Source organism: Lampetra fluviatilis, chromosome 27, assembly GCF_964198595.1.
Source record: "Lampetra fluviatilis chromosome 27, kcLamFluv1.1, whole genome shotgun sequence".
NCBI lineage: Eukaryota > Metazoa > Chordata > Hyperoartia > Petromyzontiformes > Petromyzontidae > Lampetra > Lampetra fluviatilis.
In genome coordinates this window covers 2,659,908-2,675,483 of record NC_136301.1, presented here as the reverse complement: position 1 = coordinate 2,675,483, position 15,576 = coordinate 2,659,908, and the positions used below count along the sequence as shown (strand labels likewise).

Below are 15,576 nucleotides of genomic sequence, written 5' to 3'. Positions count from 1 at the left end.
CTAGTTTAATATGATAATCTGGATGTTGAAATTACACTTAATAGCAGGCAGGAATGTTTAGTTTGTGTCACAAGGCAAGACCATTCGTCATTCATCATCAGAATCATAAAATCATTAATAACCGTAATCATGATCATCATTAGAAACATCAATAATCCGTTACCATCATCCATCCATCATCGTTATCATCAATGCACATCTGATTAGCATGGTTGGCTAGGTACGGCGCGAAAGAAGTTCAACAACAACGTCATCACGACGCCGCTTGTGCCAGGCCACGTGCACTTTAAGGACCACGTGAAGTTGTCGAACGCTCGCTGGCAGGTCACGGGACAAAGCTGGGGGCCGTCCATAAATGACGTCACGCACCTAGGGGTGGGGGGGGGGTCAGACATTTGTGACGATGTGTAACGAGGGGGGGGGGGGGGTTGAGAAATGTGACGTCACATCAAAATGCGCAACTTTAAATAAATATAGAATTGTTATAACAACACTCCTACAACATCAGAGTGCAGCGCCACATTAAATACGCACGACAATGACAATAGTTTAAAGCCATTTGAAGCATGTTTTATTTTCAAAATGGAAATATGTTTTTGGGGGGGGGGGCAGAGCTTTGTGACGTCAAATTTGAGGGGGGGGGGTCTGACTTTTTGTGACGCCGTGTGACGAGGGTAGGGGGGGGTAAAAAAATCGTCCAAAATCGCGTGACGTCATTTATGGACAGCCCCCTAGGTGGTGCCATGGGTTTGACCGACAGACATACACTGCCCATGATCGCTCTCATCAACCGTGGGGGGGAGGGGAGGAGGTGCGTTTGACACGCGTGGAGCCGCCCCCCCAATGGGTTGGGCGCCGCGGGCTATAGGGAATCTCATCCGTGATGTACAAATCACTCCAAAATTGAGCCGCGTGGAGGGGGGGGGTAACAGACAGCGGCCACGCGCCATCAATTCCCCGTGGTCCGGCCCTGGGCTCACGGCGTTTGAAGCCACGCGGTCCGAGCCATCGAACACCGCCGCTGTGTGGCAACAGCCTTTGAAATTGCGCTGCTGTGGAGCATTGCAAGCACGGATCATGTACACCCCCCCCCCCCCTCCTGCACTCACTTTCCTTCTTTGTATCAATCCACTGCTGGATGAGGGGCCGTCCATAAATGACGTCACGCACCTGGGCGGGGGGGGGGTCAGACATTTGTGACGATGTGTGACGAGGGCGGGGGGGTGGTGAGAAATGTGACGTCACATCAAAATGCGCAACTTTAAATACATATAGACAACACGTTCTATTTAATTAAATATGCTTTTTAATAAATGTTTTCTCCTACAGCATCAGAGTGCAGCGCCACATTACATACGCACTACAATGACAATAGTTGAAAGCGATTCGAAGCATGTTTTATTTTTTTTGGGGGGGGGCAGAGCTTTGCGACGTCATTTGAGTGGGGGTCTGACCCCCCCTGAAAATTTGTGCACAACTCCGCTCTATCGTATAAGGGTTCTTTCGGGCTTTGACTCCATTGATTCTCATCAGCAGGGCGTGACTCTTTTAAAACAAATGCCACTGGCTGAGCCGGCAGGGCTGGGAGAGGTTTTACGGCGTGTTTGTTGTGCAAAGTCTCATCGGGCACCGGGCACACTTATCGCGAGCGCGTGTGGTGGTGACGGCGGTGGCGGTCGTCGAGATGGGAGCGTGATTCGGGTGAAGCACGTAAGTTTTACTGACAACTTTAAAGCAAACTAAACCAAGTTCGTGGAACACACACACACACACACGAAGACAAAGATCCCCCGTATAGCCTTGACCGGCTGTCGGGGCAAGTTTCTGTTCGGGAGCTCTAACAAATACATTTACTCACAGACACACGCATACACGCACACACGAAGACAAAGATCCCCCGTATTGCTTTGACCGGCTGTCGGGGCAACTTGCCGTTGTTAGCGAGCTCCTATAAATACATATACATAGCCACGCACAGACACACACACACTATCAACACCAGCACGAGCTAGCTTGATGAGTTAACAACAAAATAATGATTTGATTCTCCTTGCTCCGCGTCAATCGTCGAGTCGGTGAGTGGGGTCGCCGTGTCGATCACGGGCATCGCGCAGCCGTGCGAGCTGGCTGTGGTTTGGTGGTGAGGGCTTCATCCAGCAGTGGAGAGACCACGGCTGCTGGTGATGATACGGCTGTGATGATGATGATGTAGATGGTGGCGGGTCGCATTGTGTGAGTGGGAGCGAGAGAACCGCCGTGCATTAAGGCTCTCTCGCTGAAGGCAACGATATAATCTCACGCGGAGTTTCGCGTGGTTGAGACTCAAGAACAACTTGCAGCTCTTTGTAAATCCACTGCTGGATGACGGCCTCCCCAAAGCCGTGTCGGTCGGTGATGGTGGTGGGGGAGGGTGTGGCTGGCCATACTTCACCGCGCTGGTCAGTGCGAGTTAGTGAAGGGGAGGGGAGTGGGGGTAGGACAAGTTTGTATATCACTCACCCGACCGCTTGCTTCCATCGAGAGCAATATATGATAGGTGAGGACTTGAGGTCTATACTGTTTGGTTCTTTCGGTAAAGTCACGTAAGAAAACCTAAAACACATTTTAAAACAGTCTGTCTCAGCAGCAGTAGCCCATGCTTTCCCACCTGATGTTGGACGAAACGTCATGATTTATTTTATTTCATACCTACGTGACTTTACCGAAAGAACCAAAGAGTATGGATTCCTGCAGCCACGATAGCTTCAAATCAAGATCGACGTGAAGTCTGACTATTGCACGTCTAACAACGGTGTCTACGAGTTTGCTGGGTGGATCGATTGCGCTGTGATTCGAACACTCCCCGCGCAACGAACCCGGTCACCCCGAGTACGAGCCCCCTGCCCACGGCTAACATCAGTAACCGGTTACCTCTTAAAACTGCGCTCGATAGCTCCTCAAACAGCTTCGCCAACGCCGGCACTGACCAGCGTGGTGAAGTATGGTCAAACAACCCCACGCGGCCCTCGCAGGCGTTGAAGATGCCTTCATCCAGCGGTGGATGATAAGCACGTGGGTGCCTCAGCTGTGCCACGTCTGGTTGGTGAGCCTGGGGAGCCAGACTGCTGCTATTTGGTATCGGCAGGGAAGACGGAGCGTATATCTGTAGGTGGCTTGGGTCTCCCCTAGGTCTACTCGGCCTAAACTGAGCACCTGTCGGTGTTGGCGTGCTACTGGTGATGAGAGAATACACGGGGGGGGTGGGGGGGAGTGCATTTCCTATGTGACGATGCGTCGATTAATCGATTGAAATGTATTATTACGGTCACGGCGCATGCATTGAATCTCCTTGTGCGTTGCATTGATGCTCACGTGGCTACGACCAGTCACTAGAGGCCGATATTTGCAGTTGCAATGTGATTTTTTTTATATAAAATTAATCGAATCGTGACACCGAATCGTTACGATGCATTCAAACGTAAGCGGTCGACAATCGTGTCGGGAGTGGGAAATGAGACGTAAATAATAATCGATAACGTTATCGAATAATCGTCATATGATTCGCTGGGGGGGGGGGGGGGTGGAACTGAGTCGTTCCTTCTTGTTGGTATATGTCGTCGTGCCGCGTTACATAACTGGAGCAGCCAACGCACGTGCGCGCACGTGCGCGTGTGTGTGGGCCAAGTAGCCCGCATGCCCAGCCACCGCATGCCTAAACAGCTTTTGTTAGGCCGGATAGTGGGGGCTTAACGGGCGCGGCACGGACTAGAGAAGAGATGGAGTGACGTGGTACAGGAGGATGTGGAGCTGAGTGGACTTGCCGATGAGTGGTACCAGCGGTGTCAAGATCGGCCTCTGTGGAGGAGGCTCGTGAAGGACGCTGCTACTGGGTAGTTGGAGGCAGTCGCCCTCCAACAACAACGGAGGGCGGAGGAGCGACGCTCACAACAACGAGCGGAGCGCCGGGTGGCTAAAGCACAGCAAGTTGGCACAGTAGGGGGCACAGGTGGTGCATCAGCCACTCATCTCGGTCATCTCAGTCAGTCGACCCGTGGCACCTGCTGGGTCTGCCCCGTGACTTCCTGCCAGCGGGCGTTCGACACTTCACGTGGCCTCAAGGTGCACATAGCCTGGCACAAGCGTCGTGGGGACGTCACCGCCACTTAGTGGCGAATGGCGGTTGTTGTTGTTGTGTATGTGTGCGGATGTGTCAGCATTGCCCCGCGGCAGTTTAGCCCGCGGTTCGGGTGTTTGTGAGTTCGAGAGCACTGCGCGATTAGAGACGAGCCCCCCCCCCCTCGTGTAACTCTCCAAGAAAATTAGCGGCGCATTCAGAAAAAAACCCACAAACACCTCGTGTCCACATCCGGAGAGGGGAGGAGGAGGAGGACGGGAGGGAGGGAGGGAGAGCACCGGGTGGAAGGTTTCTCGGCATCGTTTCAGACATCACCCGTCACTGTTGTTAGCCGTGGAACAGAAATCCAACTGGGCGGCTTGGTTAAATAAAGGACGCGAAATGATCGATGTGCGCTTGGCATTGCACGTGAAGGTGGCTGCTTAATTAAGAGTGCGCGTGGTGGAGCGGTGGCGCAGTGGTTGACGCACTGCGCTACGAAACGAAACGGGCCGGCCACCTGAGATCGATTCCCGACCATGGCTAACATCAGTAGCGAGTGATAACTCATCCGTTCCTGGCCTCTCCCCCCGCCACCCCACCACACTGCCCCCCTCCCCCCTTCACCAACCCGCAATGACCAGCGTGGTGAAGTATGGTCCAATAACCCCCGTGGTCTAAACAACGCGGGGAGGCTCTCGTCCAGTCGTGGATTTACGCAAAAGAAGAGACGCGGCAACATTTTCCAGGAGATCGATGCCAATGTCGAGGTCTGCTGCTACTGCTGGCAACGACGAGAGGGCTTCAGCAGAGAGTTCGTGTCGTGTCGCTCTTCATCCTCCATTCAAGTTCAAGTTAATTTATTAGGTATAGCCCTGTGAGCCATTCGGCTCTTGAATCGGGTGCAACCGCAACAAACAAAAACATGAACAAAAAAACATCTTAAAGTGAATGTGTGACACAAACAGAAAATCCAAGAAAAGGAAGCAAAATATTGCAGAAAAAAACACCGTACACCAACGCTGTGTGCAAAAATCCCAGTGGGATGCAAGTCAAACAACCACAAGACAACTTAGATTAAGGCCATCAGTCTAACTCTGTACTACAACAAACAAACGTGGCTAACCAATACACTTTTTTTGGAAATCACCAAAATAAAGCCACGAAACGCAGACGACAGTGGGTTTATACCATGCATTGCACAGTTTGCGTTGCATGGCCACAATAGCTGGTGGACTGTCAGTTCTTTGTGATAGGCATTTTGCGGGGGGGGGGGTGTCGGTTACGTAAACATTAATGCGGAGGTTCCTACAGCACAGCCAGGAAATGACAATGCAGATCTACCTGTTTGGTGATACCTCGTTGCTGGCATAATTAATCAGAGTAACCGCGAGAGGCAGTATTGCGATATCGCCTTGGCAGACCGCATTCCTGGTCAGAACCTAGTCTTTAGACACGCCGTCGTTAAATCCAAGGCTGTTATATGATTTTGAATACCTAATCGCCATAATAAAAAAAACATTACATAATGCTTACACAGAAATTGAATGCTGCGATCGTGGAACGATGCCTCGATCTTGACTTAGAGCTTTCGTGACTGCAGGAATTTATATTCTTTGGGGTTTTCGGTAAAGTCACGTAGATAGGTTCAAAGAAAATGAAATTTAAAAACTACAAAAGTTTTTTTTAATCGCCAAGCACTTGCAACACGGGGGGGCGAACAAGACGCTGACCCAATGGGCCATGTCGATGGTGAGACGCTATGATCACGAACCACGTGGGTTGTGCGTGGGGAGCGGTCGTGTGGTGGTTAGCGCTGCGCTACGAACACGGCGACCCGAGGTTTGATTCCCGCTCGCGGCCAACATTCATTGACGGGCATCCGAACCGGTCCCGGGCCTCCCCTAGGTCGACTCGGCCTCAAATGAGTACCTGGTTGCGGTGTGTAAACAATCGCCGCTGGGAAGACAAAGGCGGCCGTGCGTGGTGCTGGCCCACCCACCCCCTCGTGTGCCGTGCCGGCGTTCATAGGTGCTCGCAAAACAGCACTTGCCCCAGCAGTCTGTTCAGGCTACACGGGGGGTCTTTGTCTCTGTAAATGTATCGACTGCAGGGGTCAGCCACACGGTTCATTGTCGCTCTTGAAATAGAGGGTGGGGGGGTTATTTTTTTTATCACCGAATTCCAAAAAGTGTCTCTTCTTGTTCGTGTTGTATTGATCCGGTGCAAATATTCCGCTCTCGTCGTCCCATTGATTTCAGCGGAATTCATAATGCCCGATCCCACAAGACGGGTTCTCCGAGCTTATCACGATTCAGATGGGGAGGAGGGGTGGGGGTGGTGGTGGCGGTGGCCTCATGGAGAGTGCACCGAGCTATGAAAGAGGGCCACCCGAGTTCGATTACCGGCCAAGGTTAACACTATCGACGGTGAGTGATATCTGTACTGGGCCAAAGCGAATCGTGTGCTGTGCGGGGATCGATAAGGAAGTGATTAGCGCCCTCCGCTACGAAACCGGCGACCCGAGTTCGATTCCCTGCTCACGACCAACACCGGTGACGAATGTCTGAACCGGTCCTAGGTCGACTCAGCTTCAAATTAGCACCTCGCGCAGTGTGTAAACATTAGCACTTAGGGAGACAAAGGTGGGCGGGCGTGGTTCTAGCCACACCACCCCCTCGTGTGCCATTCCGACCTTCATACGTGCTCGCTAACAGCACTTGCCCCAAGCAGTCACTTGAGGTCCATATGGGGGATCTTTGGCTTTGTCTTTGTGTACCTGGTCGTGTGTGGGCGGGACGTGACTGCAGGTGGTACAACTTTATATAGTAAGTCAACAATGGTGGGTCTACTCGTTCGCTCCAGGGGAATGTGTTAGAGCCTGTGTTGTGGTCCGTGTCTTTGTGAATGGGGGTCTGCGTTCGGATTTGTGTTGGATCTGCGTTAATGTTTGTGTTGGTGAAGTGTGTCAAACATCGCCGCTAGGGAGACAAAGGCATTCGGGCGTGGTGTTGGCCACCCACCTCTCTGGTTTGCCGTGCCGTGAGTGCCTTTAAGAGTTGCTTGCTGCTCGCTAACACAGCGCTTGTCCCAACACCCTGTTACAGGCTCTAACGGGAGGTTGTGAGTCTTTGTCTTTCTTAGTGGCTGTGTTGTAGGCTGTGCTTAAGGCTCTGGTCTGCGTTAGGTTGTAGCCGAACCAAACCGGTAGTATGCATATTTTCGGATGAACATATTTAATTATTTCTAGATTTGAAGCTTTCGTGACTGCAATGATTCATACTCTTAGGTTTTTTTCGGTAAAGTCACGTAGGTAAAAATAATAATAATAAAATAAAATCTTAATAAATGAAAATAACTAAATTAAATCACGACGTATCGGAAGCAACACAAGCCTCCGTCATCAGGTGTAACTGCTCCACGCTACAGTAATTTTACTGGAGCAGTTACACCTGATGACGGAGGCTTGTGTTGCTTCCAAAACGTAGTGATTTAATTTAGTTATTTAAATGTTGTATTATTATTTTTACCTACGTGACTTTACCGAAAAAACCTAAGAGTATATTTCATTATAATTTATATGATCACATTAACCCCCCCCCCCCCCCCTGTGATCTTCGCACCTGATGGGAACACATTGATGACAGATTTTCTCTATTTAAGACCGGAAGCAGGAAGACTTCACAGTTCTCGCAACTCGCCTAACGAAGCTGGTTGTTGCTGTTGTAATCACCAGCAAAAGTGTCGAAAACTCAAATCGTTAATGCTGCGGGGTTTACTCTCCGGCAGGCACACCGCTGTGCCGATGGATGAATTATTGACCGCGTTTTTTTGTTCACCTGACAAACCTTACGATAATTGGCGGTGGTCGTGGGTTATTTGCACATTTATATTTACGCGATCTAACCCGAAGAACCTCTATTATGAACGTATCCTCGGGGGCATCGAAGCGTGGATGACATTCACCACCGAGAACACAAGTCGCGCATTGTTCATCCGCTCATGTGACGGGAGCCCTTGACCAAAGGATTTTAACGAGTCGGAATTAGAACGTAGAATAAAAGAGCATCTATGGCAATCAAAAGAAACAAACGATACGCAAGCCCTCTGATTAATCCAATGCTGGATGAACGCCTCCGCGCGCACTATCGGTCGTGGGGGGTGGTTTAACCATACTTCACCACGCTGGTCAATGCAAGTTTGATGAAGACAAGGGGTCAGTTTAAAGACTGTATCACTCGTCACTGATATCAGCCGCGTCTCGGAATCGAGCTCAGGCTGCCAGGTTTCGCAGCCTTGTGCGCTAACCACTGTGCCACCGCTCCAGCCTGGAATCGGGGTGTCTGGGGGTGAGAACTCTCACCTGCATTCCGTCCACACTAGTTAAGCGATGGATCAACTATGAACTAGTTCTTATTTTACAAGAGAAGACCCACTGAGCGACCTGGCCACAAATGATAGCCCAATGAAGTCGCTTATCACATGGAAACGTATAGTGGCCAAAGACTCTAAACGGATAAAGAACCGCCTCATGTCTCACACAGCTTCGGAGGCATTCATCCAGCAGTGGATTGGCAAACAACCGACTATTATTTACTGTGAGTCTCATTATAGATACGTTTGTGAATCTTTTGACGTAAACATGAAAGACACGAGAGTTAGCGTATGGCATTGTTCAGAAAGCATTTAAAAAAAACTTTGCAGGCATTGTTCACAGACGAAATTGATGACCCGAATTCGATTCCCGGTCACGACTAACGTCAGTGTCGAGTGACACTCCCCGAGCCGGTCCTGCTCCCCCCCCCTCCCCAACATGCCCTTGACCGGAGTGGTGAAGTATGTACAAACGACCTTCGGCGTTGGAGGGGGTGGGGAATGCCTTTGTCCAGAAGCAGGTTGACATAGGGCTGAAAGTTTCTTTTTTTAATTGAATATTTACTTAACAAAACCCACCCCCCCCGCCCCAAACATCGGAGCCGAAAAGAATTCGAGATCAATACTGCCATTGGTTTGCCTGGCAGGTCATTCACCCTCCCCCCCACCCCCCACCCCCCACCCCCCACATGGGTCCAGCAGAGACGCCACGACACTCGGGGGTGGTCCCCAACGTGGGGAGGTCCCAAAGTCCACCTCGGGGTTTCCACAGTCGCGCAAATAACGCGCGCGCGTGGGTGGATCAATCGAGACACTGGGATGGGGGCAGGCAGATGGCTTTACCGTCAGTGTAAATGTTCACGTAGACCAGGGGTTGGGAACCATTTTTTCTGCCAAGGGCCATTTGGATATGTATAACATCATTCGCGGGCCATACAAAATTATCAACTTAAAAATTAGCCTGTTATATTTTTTGTCAAATATTTCATTAACTCACCCCTAATGCGATGGCTGGAACCGCTTCTCTTTGGTGTAGCGTGTGATGTTAGCTGGTATTGATGATGTTGCTACTCGCAACTGCTTTTCCAGGTTTGCTCCTAGATTCATTGAATTTGGAGTCTTGCCTGCGGTTGCCTTGGCAGGGCCAGACCCAATGATTTCGCGGGCCCTATGTGGCCCGCGGGCCGGACGTTCCCCACCCCTGACGTAGACCCATATAAAGGGCCCGTAGATTCACCTAGAAAACCACGGACTCGCATAGAGGTCCATAGACTCGCATATAGATTCACACACACTCCCTCAGAGAACCGTAGACACACACAGAGTTGTAAACGACTCGTGTCGAGACCCAATAGATTTACACAAAAGACCCATAAATTGACAGACACTCAGACTCCCACAGAAATCCATATACTCGTTTCGAAATCCTCTGACACACGGAGACCCATCTAATAATATGGAGACCCATACACTCACACAGAGGAAATGTATCGACTCTCACAGAGGGCCCGTTCATCAGGGGATATGTCTCTGGGTGTTTGTATGTGAAATATCAAACAATCCATCACACTTTATTTCGTGTAGCACATTTTCACGAAATGACCTAGGACCCACAAAACAACGTGGAAAGGGACGGTGAGCTCAAATCATGCTTGGAAGGCGATCCTTCTCGGGTCGCTAATATCGGTATTACCTTCTTCTTGGTTCTTTCGGTAAAGTCATGTAGAATGGAAATAATAAAATAATAAAAATAAAACATAATAAAATAATTCTCACGACGTTTCGGCCACAACGCAACGCAAGCAGCCGTCCTCAGGTGAAGAACAGGTCTGTCGACTCTGTCTTATCGACTCTGTCTTATCGACAGACCTGTTCTTCACCTGAGGACGGCTGCTTGCGTTGTGGCCGAAACGTCGTGAGAATTATTTTATTATGTTTCATTTTTATTATTTTATTATTTCCGTTCTACGTGACTTTACCGAAAGAACCAAGAAGATGAATCCCTGCAGTCACGAAAGCTTTAAATCGGTATCACCTTGTGGCAAAGTCAACAGTTGACCGTTCTATCGATCAGCTGACTCACCGGTATGGGATTAAAACGTGGAATTTTCACCACTGACGTGTCGGGGACGCCGGTGCAGATGGGCGCAGCCCAGCGACTGTTTGCACAGAGAGGGACACATCGACCGCTGAAGCAAACAGTCACTGTGACCTGTTGCCGGCTATGGGTAAAAGCGCAGCTGCTGTCAGGATTGTGCCTCAACGCTGGGTGGATCATCTTCGGCGTCATTCAAACGCTGTCTTTCCGACAGACCTGTTCTTCACCTGAGGAGGGCTGCTTGCGTTGTGGCCGAAACGTCGTGAGAATTATTTTATTATGTTTTATTTTTATTGTTATTTTATTATTTCCCTTCTACGTGACTTTACCGAAAGAACCAAGAAGATGAATTCCTGCAGACACGAAAGCTTTAAATCTGAGCTGGGTGGATCGTTACATCTCAGTGGCGATGGGTTGCAGGGAGGGGGGAGGCCCTCATCCAGCAGTGGATTGCCCATGGCTGACGATGATAATGGCAATGACTTAAATTGCACACCTTTAATTAATTTATAATGTCTATCCAATTACTCCGTTGATGTCCAATTTGAACGAACGTGCCCTCTGGCCCCCGTCGTAACTGCGCGCGCGGGGCTTGGCACGGCTGCTCCACTTTCGCACCATTGTCCCATTGTAGTCACGTCCTGGCTCAGGGCTGGTCTCAATCGAGGCTCCGACCGCAGCTGGCCATTCCAGTGTGACGACGATGACGACGATCAACGTTCTGCAATGTCGTAGTTCGTAATCGCGCTGAACAAAATAAAAATGCGGTCGGTGCAGCAGCTTATTTGTGAGCAGCAAGGCAAAGCCAAATGTCCCCCGTGTAGTCTTAACAGGCTCTTGGGGCAAGCACAGTACACGAGGGGGGGGGGGTTGCCAGCATCCACGCCCGGTCGCCTTTGTCTCCCCAGTGGCGATGTTTACGCACCGCACCGGATACTAATTGGCGAGGCTGAGTCGACCTAGGGGAGGCCCATGACCGGTTCAGATAATCGTCACTGAGAGGGGGGGGGGGGGGGTCCGTCGAGGAGATGGAGCAAATGAGATCAGCTCATGTGCAGGAGGAGCTACATTGATTGTGACATAGCAGCACCCAGTGACGGGATGGGGAAGCCTTCATCCAGTGGCGGATAGACAATGGCTAACGATAACGAATGCGTGGGTCCAGCCCTTTTTGTCAATCCAAGGCGAGATGAAGGTGTCCCCACAATGGCCATACTTCACCGCGTTGGTCGGCGTCCGTTGGTGAAGGGTGGGAGGGGGGGCTCAGGACTGCTTCAGTTTTCGCTCGCCACTCATGGTGACAGGCCCTGGCTGAGAATGATCAAACTCGGGCTCGTAGCGCAGTTCCATAAGGGACCGTCCATAAATGACGTCACGCACCTGGGGGGGGGGGGGGTTAGAAATGTGACGTCACATCAAAATGCGCAACTTTAAATAAATATATAATTGTTATAACAACACTCCTACAACATCAGAGTGCAGCGCCACATTAAATACGCACTACAATGACAGTCGTTTAAAGCGATAATATTTGAGGGGGATCTGACTTTTTGTGACACCGGGTGACGAGGGGGGGGGGTAAAAAATCGTCCAAAATCGCGTGACGTCATTTATGGACGGCCCCTAACCACGTTCCCATAGCTGAAGATGAAAATCGGCGTGACATTAAACGTTTACGCAAGATGAAGCATGTTTTTGCTGGCAACAGGGTTGTGGAAAGTTTCACGATCAAATCTTGCTCGCCATTGGCTGGAACATGAAAGAAGCCACCGCGTACATTTTTATTTTCGCTTCGTCCTCCGCCAGCTCCGGGGGCTAAACACGACAAATACTTCGCCACGCAGTGAACTGCCCTTTGCCGGAGTGTGGTGGGGTGGTGGCCGAGTAGCGGTGTAGTGAGGCGACTCCAACAGTATTTCTGTGATCATCATCACCACCACCATCATCACCATCACCACCATCATCATCATCATCACCACCATCATCATCATCATCACCACCATCATCATCATCACCACCATCATCATCACCACCACCATCATCACCACCACCATCATCATCACCACCACCACCATCATCACCACCACCATCATCACCACCACCATTATCATCACCACCACCACCATTATCATCACCACCACCATCACCACTATCATCATTATCACCACCACCACATCATCATCACCACCACCATCATCACCACCATCATCATCATCACCACCATCACCACCATCATCACCACCACCATCATCATCACCACCATCATCATCATCATCACCACCACCATCATCATCACCACCATCATCACCACCATCATCATCATCATCATCACCACCACCACCACCATCATCATCATCATCACTGCGCCCTCCATCTCGAGGCCGTCAAAACCCAGCGGTTCTTGGGGACCCGATGGGGTGCTCGGAAACAAGAGAGCGTAGGCAATGTGTGTACGTACGTTGAACTTCTTTCGCACCGTACGTAGCCAACCGTGCTGATCGGAGGTGTGGTGGCGGGGGGGGGGGACAGTGAACTAAACACAAAAAGCAGTTCTAAACAACTGAGTTTTCGATCGAGATGATTTAAAAGTGTCAGAGCTCCCGTGGCTTCGAAATATCGGAAGGAAGAGCGTTCCAGACGACCGCAGAAGCGCATCTGAAAGCGCGCGATGCGGTGATGCACACAACACGTGAGAATAAATAACAGTGAAGAGCTAAACTGTGATTCAGACTCCCACACTCTCTTTATTCCCACGTCACTCGAGTTATTCGTACGCTATCTGAAAAATGTCTTCAATTTGGACTGCAATTGATGCATTGTGCGTGCATTCGGCAAGGTCATTTTTGGGTAAGCTGTACGACAAGTTTGGCGACAAATTACCACACAGCTTGTTCAGTTATTATTCAATTCTTCCGGGGCCGATCCCTGACACGAGGCGAGGCTTTTCTAAGTGAAGGATTTCTAGACACTCGTTTCATCGAGTCATGACTGACAGCACAATAGGGATACAGCTGATGATCGATTCGCACCTGCCTACCTATCCCCTCTCATCTCACTCTACTCCCCTCCACGCACTCTGCTACCTCTCCCCTCTCATCCCACTCCCCTCCCCTCCCCTCCACGCACTCTGCTACCTCTCCCCTCTCATCTCGCTCTACTCCCCTCAACGCACTCACCTGCCTCTCCCCTCTCATCTCACTCTACTCCCCTCCACGCACTCTGCTACCTCTCCCCTCTCATCCCACTCCCCTCCCCTCCCCGCACTCTGCTACCTCTCCCCTCTCATCTCGCTCTACTCCCCTCAACGCACTCACCTGCCTCTCCCCTCTCATCTCACTCTACTCCCCTCCACGCACTCTCCTGCCTCTCCCCTCTCATCTCACTCTACTCCCCTCCACGCACTCTCCTACCTCTCCCCTCTCATCTCACTCTACTCCCCTCCACGCACTCTCCTGCCTCTCCCCTCTCATCTCACTCTACTCCCCTCCACGCACTCTCCTGCCTCTCCACTCTCATCTCACTCTACTCCCCTCCACGCACTCTCCTGCCTCTCCACTCTCATCTCACTCTACTCCCCTCCACGCACTCTCCTGCCTCTCCACTCTCATCTCACTCTACTCCCCTCAACGCACTCACCTGCCTCTCCCCTCTCATCTCACTCTACTCCCCTCCACGCACTCTCCTACCTCTCCCCTCTCATCTCACTCTACTCCCCTCCACGCACTCTCCTACCTCCCACTTCACTCTACTCCCCTCCACGCACTCTCCTACCTCTCCCCTCCCATCTCACCGTACTCGCCTCCACGCACTCTCCTACCTCTCACCGCGCTCACTCCCCACCAGACACTCTTTTCTCAGGAAAGCCAAGGCACTCTGTGGAATAATAATCCCCTGTGGGCTGGTGTAACCAGGAGGTTCCTACCAGTATAAATGTTTAACATAAAACTGTACGGATTGCAGCCGGGGTGACTTCCCCAGGCGGCTGGCGGGTGGGTCAGAGGTCAGAGCGCTGAGCTGGAACCGCCGACATCACCGGCGACCACCTCTTGTTGATCCCCGGGAACTCAGGACTCATTGCCCCAAAGCTTCACCTATTTTATTACACGCTTTTATTTAACTCACTCTGTTGTTGTTGTCGTTGTTGTTGTTGCATCCTCAAATCTTGTAACTCAATTTTAACCCACTTCCCAATGTGGTATCGACTGCAAACTTGGTATACTTATGTCAGACTGATGAAAATGCTATATTCTATCATAAAAAAAATTTAACATTATTTTTTATATGTTATGTTTCGGCTTGGGTCTCATTGGCCACGGTCCCTTACGTTATGGCAAGCTTCGGGGCCACTTCCTGGAGTCGTTGAGTTCTGCCATTACTAGTACATTTCATAAAAGCGTGTTTTTAAAGACATTTTTTAAAAGATTACTTATTACGTTATAGTTCAAGATGGTGTATTTGAAGAATGTGTTGAATGTTTTATTTGTATTAGTTGCGCACCACTGCCAACGCAGAATCAACAAATAATGCGATTAAACCGGTTTCTCAAGTAACATGAGTTTGATTGGTCTCAGCCCGATCAACAATTACTTAAAAAAAAATTTAACTCATCACATTCAATTTGTCCTGCACTTAATTTGGCGAGGAACCAACTGGGATAATTAAACACATCAGACAGTCAGGCGACGGACATGACTCCCATATAGCAGAGCATGCACGTGGGACCGCTGGACCAATGGTCTATGTTTACTGGGTATTGTTTTACGCAATGAATGCGCTTGCCCAGCCACTAGGCAGCATCAAATCGTGACCCCAAAAACGTGACAATTCATGTGGGTGGAGAATCAATCGTTACATTCCTGATGATGTACGTATGTTGAACTTCTTTCGCCAGGTACGTAGCCAAGCGTGCCAATCGCAGGTGCGGTGATGATGACGGCGATGGTGGAGATTACTGCATCTCTTCTTGCATAACTCTCGATGTTTTGCCTGTGGGGATGCAGGGGGAGGAACG

General features: G+C 50.4%; 1 protein-coding gene across 1 annotated transcript in view; it reads right to left on the bottom strand.

Annotated features, from left to right (window-relative positions):
* The window catches only part of CZIB (CXXC motif containing zinc binding protein), a 379,487-nt gene that overhangs the window by 312,639 nt on the left and 51,272 nt on the right, over positions 1-15,576 (bottom strand). The gene's annotated exons all lie outside the window — the stretch shown is intronic.